Source organism: Sphaerodactylus townsendi, linkage group LG04 (genome assembly GCF_021028975.2).
Source record: "Sphaerodactylus townsendi isolate TG3544 linkage group LG04, MPM_Stown_v2.3, whole genome shotgun sequence".
NCBI classification, from domain to species: domain Eukaryota; kingdom Metazoa; phylum Chordata; class Lepidosauria; order Squamata; family Sphaerodactylidae; genus Sphaerodactylus; species Sphaerodactylus townsendi.
In genome coordinates, this window is record NC_059428.1 from 105,621,967 (window position 1) to 105,637,688 (window position 15,722).

Sequence of the window (15,722 nt, forward strand, 5' to 3'; positions counted from 1 at the left end):
TACCATTCAAGCGGGGAAATATGTCCTTTTCTAGCTAACCCACTCCCTGTTGTCACCAATACAGCTGCAGATTTGTATGCAATGTGTCCCAGTGTGGATACCACTTCTGATTCAGCCAGATGTTAGATATCAGAATGGGTTTCCATTGAGACAGTCTCAACTTAATAAAGAAACATGAGTCTCAAGTATCTGAACATGTGCTGAACATTATTTGTTACTGAATTACCACATCCATGAAACAAAATGAAGTGTGTCCAGACAGGTGTAAATTTTAGCAGGTACGTCTCTTTTTAGAAATTAAAACATGTATTTATAAACAAAGAGTAACATATAAACAGTAACATTTACATTATTTTTCTACTGATTCCACCAATTCTTAAAGCGTTTCAGAGTAAAGTGCTGGCGCAAGTACTGTACGGAGCAGAAATTTGGGGTTGGGACATGGCCACAGTAGGAAAACTGGAAACAGTCCAAAATATCTTTCTGAGAAAGATTTTGGCCCTGCCACCCTCCACCCCCGCCCCGTTGCTCCGAATGGAAGTAGGACTACCTTCCATCAGGACTAGAATCCATGTAAGAATACTTCTGTACTACAAAACCCTGGCAACTCTAAAGCCCAACCAATTAGTAAATCTGAGTTACAGACACATGATGAGAACAAATAGGTGGAAGGACCAAATTTCTCCCATACTAGCTCTCTATGAAATTCCTCCTGACCTGGAAACTATTCATATATGGGACGCCAGCAAAATTTGTGACTGGCTCTATAGTAAAGATGCTCTACAAGACAACCAACTTTGTTGCCACCCAGAAATACCCCCCCCATGGTTCTCTCGTGTTAAAAAAAAGAACAAACAAGCTACGCACACATCTTACAAATCTCAAGCAAGCAAACCTAAGAAAACTTCATTCACTTCCCTGAGATATCAGACATTTAACCAGAACATTTACTGGGGAGATTTGCTAAAATAACCAAGAGAGCTAAATGTAGTATGCAGATGTAGCTTTAAATCAGCGTGTGAGAGGACATAATACACTGCTACACTTCACTGTCCATTTTATTCTGCTATCCCAGTAATAAATATATCAATGATATCCCGTCAGGCTCGACAGGCATGCAGGGAGGAGAAAGTTTGCTTTCTGATGGCTGGGATGTGTGCGCTGAGGTTACATCTAAAGTAGCTATATTCATGTTTCTAGCAGCAAAAATCAGAGAAAGTTCAACTGGATGTTCAAATTCACAGAAGCTAAGTTGTAAATTTAGAAGGTGGTTGGAGATTCCTAGAATTACAGTCCTGTTGTGGCTAGATTTATGATATTTCGCTTGATGTTGTATGGCTGCATTGCTTCTGTATTCTAAAGCTTGAAAAACTCTCATAACATTTTTTATACTTTTGTAATTTGAGGGGAGTAGGGCTTCGGCTGAAGTACCTTTTTATGTGTATATGGCCTATGGCTAATAAACACTGATTGAACCAAAAAAAAGAACATTATTTTTCTTCTGGTCACCACAATGGCCAGGTTTTGCCACCCGAGGGTGGGACTGGTCTTGCTCAGGGTCCCCAGATACAAACACTCAACACTTGAAACTGTGGGATTTTTTTTTTACCAAAGCCAAAAAGTTTATTGACAATATGCAAAGAAGCATGAGGCACAGCCTGAGACCTGATCTGTACACTGGGCAGCCCAAGTGCTGCCCCCCAGTAAGTCTTTCCTCCAACCCACCTATTGGAGGAAAATGTAAACCTTTTCCTGTAGTAGTGGAACTCAGCTGGGCAGAAGGCCACATGCCAATGATCCATTTACTGCTAAAGGGTGCAAGCCTGAATAGCCCCCGCCTGGGTGTCCCAACACATGATTTGATCCACCCCATAAACCCCTTACGGAGGTTCCCCCAAAGAGGGGTAGCTCCCTGGCTCCCCTCCCCAACAGATTAGTTCCCATGCACCACCCGGTCATCTGGCTATGACAAAGAACATATGCATTAACATTATCAAAATTAAGAGAGAGGTGGGTGGAAAGCTCATTGCTGGCCCTGCTGGAAAGGAAGGGGCGAGGGCCGGACCATGCCTTATAAAGTGGCTGGCCCCTTCTGGTGACATTGCGCACTGGTGACATCACACAGCTTGCACTGACTAGGCACGCTTGATGCTTGCCTCCACCCTTCTAAGGGCAGAAGCCTCCAGGCTTCCCCTTTGCCGAGCCCTTCCCGGCCAGCAATGGTGACTGTACTCATTCTTGGCAGCTCTTTGCCATGTGACAGTGGGACTGGTCTTGCTCAGGGTCCCCAGATACAAACACTCAACCCCCAAGATGCATCTGCCCCCCCCTCCCCAATCATGGATGAAGCGTGCAACCATCCTGCAGATCTTTCTGGCCAAGTCAACTTGTTTTGGGGTGCCCTTCCAGGAATGCCTTTTGAGCAGCTGAGACCAGAAGACGGCCGTACTGGGCATATCACGCCCAAATCTGCCAACATGGCTTATAGCATCTCTATGCATTTGACTGCCATCAGATCATTCTCTCCCAACTGGATAATGTGTGCATGAGGTGCCCCATCTTCCCCCTGAGTAGCGGCAACAGTTAGCCCCAGCACATGCCTCTGATGCCTGTCCAGTAGACTCATACGTGTGGTGACAGGCCTAAGTTCCATCCCCAGCCAGAAGTTCCTGCATAGCTTGAGGCCCCATCGGAGGCCGGGCCACACCACGTGGCTGAGGGACAGGGAGGGGATCCCCACTTACGGTACCTAGCTCGTTGCTGTCCCGCTGGAAAGAAAGGGGTGAGGGCTGTGCTGCGCCTTATAAAGCGGCTGGCCCCACCCCTTCTGGTGATGTCGTTTCATTTTGAACTTGGGTAACTCACATATTTGGTTATTCTGTACCCAATAGATTGAGATCCAGAAGAGAAGATACTTGGATTTACTCAAGGGAGTCTTCATTTATGGTTCCTCCTGTGCTGTTTCACACTCACATGCATAGCCCTTCTTGATTTATCATTTGGTGACTTGCTGCTGAAAGTTCAAACTGGTTCCATTCAATACCATCATGCTTGACGTTACAAGGAAGCTTTTCTGTGTTTGATTTACAATGACCTAATCACACAAGCAGGTCATTGGGGCACTTTCACACATACAGAATAATGCACTTTCAATACACTTTCAGTGCACTTTGCAGTTGGCTTTTACTGTGACGATATACCCACTGCTGATAAATGCCATGATAGTCAGCCGAAATATCCAGGTTTCATCGAGATCTCCGCACAGCTGAACCCCCGAATATGGATGCATCCTGGTTCTGCCGCTCCCTCTCCCCCTTATCACGTGTTTCTTTAGAACCTGCTTTGATGTGCACCTTTAAAAACACACACATCAAAGCTGGATCCAAGGGGAGAAACAGGAGTCAAATGTGTGTTTGTTTTCATGCCATTGGGAGTGATGCGATGGCTCTCCAGCCAATCAGAGTGCGGTGGGCTGCGTGCGATGCGTGCATAGCCTTTTTTACCGCTGGGCAGTTTTGAAACATTTGCATGAGGGAACGTGAACCGCTCAAACCACTCATCAGTCATGTTGAGGGACTTAACATGCAAATGTTCCACGAGCAAACATTTTAACATCTAAATGTTAAAATTGGAAAACACAATACTGAGATCTTGCAGTAGCGTTCCTGCGACAGCACGATAACCAATCAGAAGAAAGCTGCAAAGGCAGGGATACCGTGCATACGTGCTTTTAATAAATACAGCACAAAAAAGCAGCTCCTGCCCCAGCACATCACAACAGCCGATCAGGATAGACCCGCCCAGCCGATCCCATGGAAGTGGGAGTTGTAATGTTTTTTTAATCCAAGATAGACATAGATGTCTTCACTGGAAACATGTTGCAGTGAGAGGTTGAAACCATGATTAAAAGGTGCAGTTTATTTTGAAACCTGGTTGTATCTAGATTTAATTTCTCCGTGGGGATTTGACCTGTGTGAAATAGCAAAATCCACTGGCAAACTATTGAAAGTGCATTATTCTGCATTTGTGAAAGTGCCCTTGGTGATGTCATGAACTCAGGCTTGTTACATGGTTAATGTTGCTATTTAATAGTAAATCCTCTGTTGTGCTTAAATGTGCTGCTAAACTAAGTGCCTAGTGAGGATTTCAGCCTTGTTCTATATGTTGTTTTCTACTAGTGTATGTAACTCCACAGGATATTTAAAAAAATAGTTGCATAGTGCTACATACAGGTCTTCATATGCATACAAAGAAATCTACCCAGCTATAAGTAAGTACATGTACTCACAGAAATGTGTCATAGAAACTCAGTTTTTAATATCATGCATTGGTACTCTTCATATGAATGTAAGGAGTTGGGAGAAAAGTTAAGGAGGAACATTGTTGCCAATTGCAACATCTGATTTGATTGTTTGTTCTCCATTTATTTGGATCTAGTATGTATCCTGCAGATATATATGAGCTGCTTGCTGGATCTGGGATTAGCCCAATATATAGCTGGTTCCTTGTGTTTATTTTATAGTACTTTTTATATTTTTACTATAAGCTGCTTTCAGTTACTTCGGTAAATAAGTGTTTGATAACTATTTTAATTGATATAAATTACTGAGAATATCCTGCATTGGACATGTAGTTTGAGAGATCATGCACATACACAAATGCATACCCTGCTCCCCTCTCTCATATATGGCAATCTACATTCACTCACTTTGACTCCATTCATGCAGTTAAACATGTGCATTTCAGTGGAGCTGGTAGTGTGCCATCTAGGAAGACTCAGGCAAGATCTTCTGTGACAAGAAAAGCAAGTTTGTCAGATGTTATGCTGGTTTACCTATTAGATAGGTTATTTGTCACTCATTTGTAAGACAAGAGTTTATACTGCTAGACTCTACCGCACAAAGTAAATGTGGCTGTTAATGATGTCTCAAAGGACTCCTTTGGGTACTTCAAGTTGTACTGGTATGTGGGATATACATGCACTGCTCCTCTAATGAAGTTTGGAACACTAGAATGCTAAATATATTCAACTATGAGACATCCAAGGCTACGCTGATAGTATTCAGATTGTCGATAGCTCACGTAGCTTCTCAGTAACCACATGCATAGTATTACATCTGGCTAAACAGTGTTTCAGGATTGGGTGGTATTTTCATTCATACATTCTCTTTTTAGGTAAAAATAATAGTGATCATTAGTTCAAATCATTTTATTTCATTTTATTTTTAAGAAATATCTCAATTTAATTGGAGAACACTCAAATAATGTCCATGAATGAAGATTCCGACATCAACAACAGCTTTTCATATAATCCTTTGCCTTTGCTTTCATTATAAAATCACTTTATTTGACTTTGTAAAAATGTGGGTATGTATATTGTGTGTGTATTCATTCAGTCTCATTTTACACTAATTAATGCCCTTCTGATTACACCTAACAAAAGGCTTTTAAAAAAGCCTAAGAAGACAATTTCCAAAGGGATTTGTCTGATTGACTTAATTATTGTGAAGATAAGGTATACACTCAGAATAGCTGTACGAAAGACCAGATTATACAAACTGTAGATAAATTTAGGGTAGATACCTGCCAATTTCTTCAACAGGCTAATTAAAGTCAATCTGGTAAAGGCTATCCTAGCGAAGAAAATGTTCAGCTATTCACATGCACAAACTGGTTTTCAAACTGTGAATTAAGGACTTCGAGCATTCTTCAGGGTCAAACCATGCAAGATATCAAGAGTTCCATGAACAGAGTTCCCTGGATTTTTTGAAAAAAAAAATCCAACTATTATGTGCTCAGGGGTCACTCGGGGCCTCAGCACTAAATTTTATTTATTTATTTATTTATTAGATTTGATATAGCACCCCATCCCCTAAGGGCTCTGGGCGGCGTACAGGTCAACGACAAACAAAATCAACAACCATAATAAATAATAAATTACATCTTAGTTAAAACCATGTGAAAGGGAGGCATGGTTAAGCCTTCCTCTGTACCATGTTTCTGAACTAAAACAATCTCCAAGGTTCTGCCCCTCCCACCCAACATAGTCTGAATGTAGGTGGGTTTTTCTACTTTACTGGTTCTCTGCTTCGTACCTTCTGTCTTGCAAAATTATCAAAACCTTCTTTGTAGTCCACATTGGGGATGTCAAACAACCTAACCTACTGTTGTAAATTCAAGAGAGACTAAGAATGTGGAAATCAGCAGCTGCACTTTTAATGGCAGGTAGCTAAATGTGCTTATGTTGCAGCTCAAACTACAAGTGCTGGTAAGGGGTTGACAACCTCCTACCCATTGATGGAAAAGAACATAAGAACATAAGAACATAAGAACAAGCCAGCTGGATCAGACCAAAGTCCATCTAGTCCAGCTCTCTGCTACTCGCAGTGGCCCACCAGGTGCCTTTGGGAGCTCACATGTAGGATGTGAACGCAATGGCCTTCTGCGGCTGTTGCTCCCGATCACCTGGTCTGTTAAGGCATTTGCAATCTCAGATCAAAGAGGATCAAGATTGGTAGCCATAAATCGACTTCTCCTCCATAAATCTGTCCAAGCCCCTTTTAAAGCTATCCCGGTTAGTGGCCATCACCACCTCCACCGTGGCAGCATATTCCAAACACCAATCACACGTTGCGTGAAGAAGTGTTTCCTTTTATTAGTCCTAATTCTTCCCCCCAGCATTTTCAATGAATGTCCCCTGGTTCTAGTATTGTGAGAAAGAGAGAAAAATGTCTCTCTGTCAACATTTTCTACCCCATGCATAATTTTTGTAGACTTCAATCATCATCCCCTCAGCCGCCTCCTCTGCCAAACTAAAGAGAGTCCCAAAGCGCTGCAGCCTCCTCCTCATAGGGGAAGGTGCTCCAGTCCCTCAATCATCCTTGTTGCCCCTTCTCTGCACTTTTTTTTTTCTATCTCCCTCAATATCACTTTTTGAGATGGAATCACGGCCCGGCCAGAACTGGACACAGTTACTCCGGCGCGTCGCTATCCACTGCTTTTATATAAGGGCATGACAATCTTTGCAGTTTTATTATCAATTCCTTTTCTAATGATCCCCAGCATAGAGTTTGCCTTTTTCACAGCTGCCATGCATTGAGTTGACATTCCCATGGAACTATCAACTAAGATGCCTAAATCCCTTTCCTGGTCTGTGACTGATAGCACTGACCCCTGTAGCGTGTATGTGAAGTTTGGATTTTTTGCCAAGAAGAGAAGAGTTTGAATTTATATTCCACTTTTCTCAACTGTAAGAATTCTCTGAGCAGCTTTCAAACTCCTTCTCTTCCTGTCTCCACCACAGACACCTTGTGAGACAGGTGGGGTTGAGAGAGTTCTGAGAGAACTGTGACTGGCCCATAGTCATCCAGCAGACTTCATGAGGAGAAGTGAGGAATCAAACCTGGTTCACTAGATTAGAGTCCACCACTCATGTGGAAGAGAGGGAAATCACACCCAGTTCTCCAAATTAAGAGTCTGCCTGCTCCTAATCACTATGCAACCGGTACTTTGCTCTGTCTCCTACTATGGCTCCTGCTATAGGATGAATGAAGATGCAATTAAAACTCTCTTTTGCAATAAAGCAGGAATTAAAAAAACACCCTATAAGTGTGTCTTTACATCATTGTATCACCCTTTCTCCAAAGAGTTCAAAGCAAAATGAACGGTTTTTAACATCTATCACACACTTTTACATATTTTACGTGCCACTTTACAAAGAACTTTTGTGTGCTGCATTGCAAGTTTACCTGGCCCTGAAAAAGAATGGCTTAAAAAAAGACGATACTGTTAATTCAAGTTCTTTAATAGGCTACCTGTTTGGGACTTAATAGCTTTTCAATTCAGTCCTTTCTCTCTAAGATAATGAGAACAATGCTTTTATTCACCCATCAGGTGTGTTATCAGGGCAAATCCATTAATAGTTATTATTCATTACTGATTAAAATCCCCATCAGAAGAAAAGCAATCTGCCATTGCTTTCTATGTAATTTTATTGTTTTTGTAAAAGCCTATGATTTTTCTTTGCTTTCTGCAGTGTTAAAAAGAGTGAATGGAAGGCAGATTCTCAGCAACCAGTAAAATCTGTTTTTCCGTGACGATGTTGACATAGCAGTAGTAAAAATGGACAAATTATGGGGAAGAGGAAATCTGTTTTAAACCATCTGTTTCAAACTCTGATCAAGAAAATACTGTTTGTCTTTATAATATTTTTTTAAATGAGAAGCATGACAATGGAGCACAACCCAATAAACTGTGAAAGCTCTGAGAAGGAATCTTCTTCTGTTAGCCATTTTTTACCCTCTTAATAAGTAAGACTAGAGCAGAACATGAAACCTGACATTTCCTTAATAATAACATTTGGGGGTGGGGATGGTATGGAATCTAACAAGGAATGCAAGAGGATTCTTTCCCTCCCAATGCAAGCAGCATATGTAGAATCATACAATTGCTGCCCATTAGTTCCTCGTGGGGTAACTGGTTTTGAAGATGTCTTCATCGTCGTAAGCGGCTCCACAGTTATTGCCTGGCAGTTAGTTTGTTATTTCAGTTATTGTGGACGTTGCTTCCATCTGCATCTCATTTTGAGTTTTGGTGTAGTATCACCGTGTAATTTCCTCTGCAGAGTTCTTCAAAATATGTGCTAAAATCCCCACTATCACTACACTTTTATATAAGGAGATGAATAGGGTTTTTGAGAGCTGTTTCACAAATCCCAAAGCAAAATTTGTGTATTCCAGGACAAACTAGCCCTCTAAACCACCTGTAGGTTCCCTGATATGCACAGGTGCCATTTGTCTGAACAGAAGAGGGTTCACTTTGCATTCGCAACCAGCTTTTATACACATAAATCAGAAAACCAGAATCCTAAAAAAAAAAAATGGAATTGGAATCCTAAAAAAACCCAATAGGAATTGGTTTTTCCTCACATAGAGATTCCAGATTTAGGATAGGGTTGCCAACTTGTAGTAGGGGTCTGGAGATCTCCCAGAGTTAGAACTGATCTCCAGACTACTGAGACCAGTTCCTCTGGAAAAAAATGGCTGCTTTGAAGGATAAAGTCTCTTCCTACTCAAATTCTGCCCTCCCTAAGCTCCATTCCCAAGTCTCCAGAAATTTCCCAACCTGTAGACAGCAAACCTGTTTCAGGATGTTTCCCTTGTTTTCTGCCTTTTGTGTCTTTTCTTCATCTATAACAAAACCCCTTCTTTTGTATTGTTTTGTTGTTGTGTTTTATTGTTACTGTTTTATTGTTACTGTTTTATATATGATGTTTTTATTGTTGTTTTATTATTGTGAGCCTCCTGAAAACCTTTGTGTAAAGCAGGGTAAAAATATTAATAAATAAATAAACATTCTGACAAGGTGGGTGGCATGCTGTCTGAGGACGAACCTCCACCCCAAACAGGCCAACAGACTAATCTTTCCTGCTATACAGAGCACCTGATATTCTGCCTTTCTCACTCCCCTAAATTGAAGGATCCAGAGGAGAAAGATAAGTCATCTGGACTCTACTTTTCCCTTGGGAGGTTCTGTAGAATGGAGGTCATGGAAGAGTGAATGGCCCCTTCTTACCAGTACACTCATGTGGACAAGCAAAGAGAATGTAAGCTTTTTCTCCTATCTAACTTGCTCAGTCCAGGAACCAACACTGTAATGATTAGCCTGACTTCAGAAATGGCATTGTCAAGGAGAAGGGATGCTCAAGGATGCTATCGTCAGGAGAAGTGATGTGATATAGTGTAAATCTCATGAGGGCTATCCACCCAAGCAGTGAAGGTTACCCCAACAATGTCCAGGGCATCATGTTGACTGAGAAACTGATGAGAGAAGTCCCAGACCTGAATAAGAAAACCACTGCCTATCTCAGCAGACTAGAAAGAACAGTTGAGTTTATGTCCAATGCTAGTCTGGATTCAAATTTTCTATGAAAGCCATGAAATCTGATATGGTGGTCCAACTGTCTTTTTTCCCCCCATCAAGTCACAGCTAACGTATGGTGATCATGTAGGGTTTTCAAAGCTTGAGACATTCTGAGGTGGTTCACCATTGCCTGCCTTTGTGTAATGACCTGAGTATTCCTTGGAAGTCTCCATCGAAACACTAGCTAGAGCCAGCCTTGCTTAGCTTCTGAGATCTGATGAGATCAGGCTAGCCTGGAGCTATTCAGGTCAAGGCATCCATCTGCAAACGTGGCTGAAAACTTGGCTGGTAGATGTTTTATTGAGCTCTAATGTGTCCACATGGCTCCTCCTGGGTGGTTGCGGGAAGCTCTTCAGAGACAGTCTTGAGGAAATACTAATTGGAAACAAAGAAAAGAAGAAAGCAATATCATTCTCCAGGAAATGAGACAACAGGAGCTCTAAAGGTTACATGTATTGATCCTTTCAGATCAAAATAACCCTGCCCAGGTTTTGCGAATTCTTCAAAAACACTATCCTGAAATAAGACTAAGGAAAGCTACAGGATTCTTCAGTTACTCTTCTGAAATAACAAGGTCAGAAAGCAGCAAAAACAACACAAGTGACACCAGGTTAGCACAGGTATGAGGAAGAATTTCAAGTTTTTGCTTCAGACTCATTGGCAAATGCCACAGAATTCTCTGCCATACAAGACCACACAACAGGTTTCTGAACTCGCTATTCTTTCTCTGAACTCTAAAGTTTCACAGTTCTCAGACAAACATCAGCACACATTTGATGTGATAAATTATCTTGCAGAGATCAATGCAATACAGCCTGTTTCACTGTTGCAAGATTATCTGGAATTTATTTGGTTTTCTTCACTGTTCTGAAGGGGGGAAACGACTGGAGAGCATTGCTAGATCTCAAGTCTTGGTCAAGCTCTTTTGGTATAGATAATTCAAGATGGACACTGAAACTCATTACACATGCTCTAGAAAGAGAAAGTTTTATTACAACCATTGACCTGATGGAGGTGCACCTCTATGTTTCAATCTTCCTTCCACATGAACACCATGCCGTTTCGGCAGGATCATCCCTAAGGCCCTTTCTGCATGGTCAGGCAAACATGGGCAGGCAAGCGAGGGTGCACCAACATAGTTGCAGTTGGTGCACCCCCCAGGGCCATTTGCATGCTGTTCTGCAAATGGCCCCAGCCACCCTTGGGGCTGCCTTTGCATGATGCTACCCCTTTCTCCCCCCCTCTTACCTCTTCTCGGCTGCTGTCACTGTACAGAGGCCAGGGGACACACCAGGGATGGAGGCCAGGAGGCATGTCCCCTGGCCTCTGAACAGTGATGGCAGCCGAGAGGAGGTAAGAGCAGGGAAAAAACAGCGCAGGGAAAACGCTGGGTTCCACCTGGTGCCATTTGCTCAGCACAGAATGGAAGCCGGCATTTTTCAAAAGACTCACTCAATGAGCGAGTCAAGAAAACACAAGTGTGTGTGTGTGGGGGGGGGGGTGTTTGCTGCTGCAGCTGTGCTCCAACAGCGGCAGCGGTGAAAACACCTCCCCCACACCGGTGTTTTTACTGGCCCCTCACCGCTCTAAATGGGGCCTAAGATATTCACAAAAACAACAAATCTAGTAATAGCCCACCTATGAACAAAAGGGGTCTTCTTATGCCATCACCTGAATGATCTGATGATCAGATCAACATCCTAAAAGAAAGCAATCAATCATCTGCAAGTTACTAACTGATAATTAACCAATAATTAACTCCAATTAACACAAAATGTCCTCCTGCCAGACGCTGCACAAAAGTTAATTAAAGCAGTGCAAGTGCTTCAAATGGACAAAACCTCAGACCTTAGGTTCCTACCTTAATTGCAAGGTTCAACAATTGTGGTGATTTATGAAGTTGCATGTCACACGGCCACTCCTGATTGCTACAGTGAGCTCTACTGTCCTATCAAAGGAACATCTTGCTCAAAAATACACACACACACACACTCATATTTAATCCCACCCCCCACCCCCCCGAGTTATTTTGGTGGATGATTGAAGATGATCTGTGCTGGGAAAATCTTTTTGTTGATCAGCAGACCTGCAGATCACCACAGGTGCAAGTTTGGTGGGATGGTGAACACAGTGGCCACAAGGTACATGGACATGGATGGAACCCAAACACATCAACTTCTTAGAACTGAAGACAATTTGACTATCACTGAGACACTTCCAGAGTGAAATCAAGCACATGGATATTTGAATGCACAGCATCACTGTAAACCATACATGATTTGGCAGGAAGGGACCACGTTGAATTCCCTCTAATACTCATGGAAGCAATGTGCACCCTAAAATGGATGGAACAGCACATTATATAACTGAGAATAGATGCAAGGCTCCCCAAATATCCAGCTGGGCTGGCTGAGACAGAGTCAGCTGGACCAAAACTAATCTTAGCAGATAACAAGGCTCAGATGGACCTTTTTGCATCTAAGGACAGAACTGAAGGAAAGGGTTTTTTCCCCTCATTTCCTCCATCCTCAATTGGAAAAGGTAGTGATGTTTTGACGGACCCATGACCATCAATATTTAATCCATCTACTTCCATTTTCCAAAAAAATGATGAACTCATACAGCAAGGAGAAGAGATAATTTGTGTGGGCCCCAACATGTCCTCCAAGGGGACATCAGTTCTCCTCCATGGGAGTTACTGATTGAACCCAATGTGCTCAAGCATGGTTGAATTTCTCATGCAGCTCTAATGGCAATTATTGCTAGAAGGAGGATTTTTAGAGAGCAGATTTATCTCATGATGCTACTTCCATGAAGATAGTGTGTGGTGTGTACCAAGTAGTCAAAGCACCTCTAGGGTCAGGGTTGGCAGCCAAGGCCCTCCCTAATTGCATGTGTGTGTCTATAACATTCGTAGTGTGACACTGTGTCCTCTTCATTTCAAATGGAAACTGAACCTTGGACTTACCATGAAAGGTTCCTTTTATTTGTGAATAAGGAAGACATCCTATACACACCCTGTACACACACAAGAACCCAATTACACATGCAGAGTTGTTCCTTGATGACTGGCAGAATGGGGTACACGCGCATGTGTAAATGAGTCATCAAAAAATCACAAGCAGAGCATCATCTTCAATGTGCCTCTTTAACCGAGTCAGTAATTTATGTGACCCCATAACCCAGCTCTCAACAGAGCAGAAGTAGGTAGTGAGGAAGTAGATATATTTCACCAGGGCTCTGAGGTCCAGCTGTGGGTCACCCTGGCCCATAACCTACTACTATGATGCCAACTATTCATGTCATTTGCAGAATAAATTGTGTTTTTTTTTCATTTTTGATTCATGAGATTATATATTTGTGATGGAAGGGCATGTGTAATGGACTTGCCCCACCCTGAAGGGCTGGTGTGAAGCAGGCCTGCTTAAAGAGGCCTGGGTGACAGTAAAAGTGAGGCAGCAGGCCTTAATTTAAATAAAAGCAAGGTGATTGGTCAATGGAAGGCACTGTTGCCCCTGGCCAATGTAATGGGCACTAAAACACTGCTAGATAAACAGAAAGACAGAAGAGAGAGCCTGTCAGTTCTTTGTGGAGAGTTCTGAAGAGAACAGCTTGTGTTCAGTTGAGAGCAGAGTCTGTGGAGTGAAGTCTCCCCACTCTGTCTCTGGTGTAAAGGAATTCTGGTCCAGCTCAGAAAGCTGGCAGGATTCTAGTGACTCTCCTCAAGCGAAGGAAGCTTGTGAGAGGAAGGAAGGCACTGGCTTTTTGGTGCAGAGTGAAGCGCCGGCCAGAGGCTTGTCAATAGACACTGACCAGACCTAGGAGTCTGTCCAGCCCCTGTACCATACCAGTCTGGGAAACCCCCAAACCACTAGGTAGAGAGTGAGGGAGGCTGTGTAATGCCTGAAACTCACAGGGCCAGGACTGAGGATGTGTGAAACAGTGGGTAGTGGAAGAAATAAGGTCAAGGGTGTGTCTCTGAGGAAAAGTAAAGTATATTAAATCCAAGTCATTTCGGAGAGACACCTGCGTGTGTCTGAGTGTGTGTTCAGTCTGAGCAACCTAAGTAATATCTGAAGTTCTATAACTTTTAAGTGAAAAGAACCTCTCTGAAACCATCAAGCATTAGTACCTCTTTGAGCCAGTTTAAAGATAGCCTCCTTCTTTTTGTTTTTTTAAAAATAAATTTAATTTGTTGTGTTCAAGTTACCCTCGTGCCAGCCTGCGTTTGTGTGTGAGAGGTTGAAGAGTGTCTGTCTGTGAGACTAGAATCCCAGCCAATTTTGAGTTCCCTCCATTTTTGTACATGGGACTCTGAAGGACATTCCCCTCAGACCAAGAGCGAATGTGAGGTGGGATCCTTTATTATGTTTGGCAGCCAGCAGCAGTTTTGGGATTCCTAGTTCCTTCTCCTTTATGGTGGCAGCAGAGTAAAAAGAAGATCCCTGAACACTAGCCTGGGATATTTTGGGTGGCTAAAGGCAGGATAATATCGCTCCCTCGCCTGGAATATTAAGCGACCCCATTACAAGTGGTGGCTAGCGGTGGGATAATATCTCTCCCTAGCCCAGGATATAAGGGTTCCCGTCACAGCATGCATGGAAGCTTTTACTTGAAACAAATCATACTTGGGCCTTGACCCTCATTCACTGTGCTTTAGGTTTTTAGTCAAGGTGGGATGTTGCCCTTTTCAATAATAAACAAATGATGAGAAAGAAGAAACTTTAAGATTTGTTCTAGTCACATTAGAGACTTCAAAAGGTTGTTTAGAAGGTAAATTGGATCTGAATCCTTTTTTAAAAGGAAAGGGGAAAGGTTGCATTGAAAGAGTTGAACTTTGACCCTTTAGGCAGAGTTCTGAGAAGCCAAATTTGGATGCCCTCTGTCAAGTAGTGCAGGTCAGGTCTGGGTTGGTCAGACCATTTAGGAGAGTGCTTCCTTTTTCTCTGGAAGTGGGGATTTCAAAGTGTGTCCTGTTGGCAACTAAATAATTCCTCTCCAGAGGAAAACAGGCTTCAATTACCTCTCTTGATACAGCAAAATTGGTCCTTCAGGGCAAGATTAAGACTCAGGCTGAGGGAGTTGGGGTGGGGGTACTGTTTGACTTGCATTAATGATAGGCTTCATGTTCCAAAGTTAACTGTGCTTAACCTTGGCAGGGTCATCTGACACAGAGAAGTCACCTCTTCTCTCTGAGGTGGAATTCTTAATTTCCCAAAGAAATAAACTCCAGTTTGAAATCATCAGAACTTTTCAGCTACATCTTTTTGTCTTTATTCATACCATTTTAGCAGAAAAATCATAATGGAAGAGAGGTTTTTTGGTGGTAGGGGCATGTTTTTAAAGCAAACATTTCTAATGCATTTTTTTATTTTAAGGGTTTTTTAAAAATTGTGGATGTATTTTAAATATTTTTAAATAAATTATGATCAAGTCCTCGGCTGTCCAGCAAATTAATAACTACAAAAGTGCATAACGGTTCCTATTTAAAGAAAAGGTAACCAACCAACAAAATAATATAATGTTAATAAAAATATAACTATGAGAACAAAATTTATTTAAATTATTCTTGAAGACTTGGGGGTGTTCAAAAAAAGAAACCTGGGCTTACAGATATCCTTCTCATCTTTGCCTTACGCCATTTCCCCCATCTTCAGAAAAGTGTCCATCATTTCTGCTCAGCTCTGCTTTATCTTGGAATTCAAACTGAGCACTAAATTACAGGTGTTCTATTTTTTAATGAGTTGTGCTCAGGTTCCTTAGACTCAGCTTGCATTCCTTGCAGCCCACAACAGTTGCAG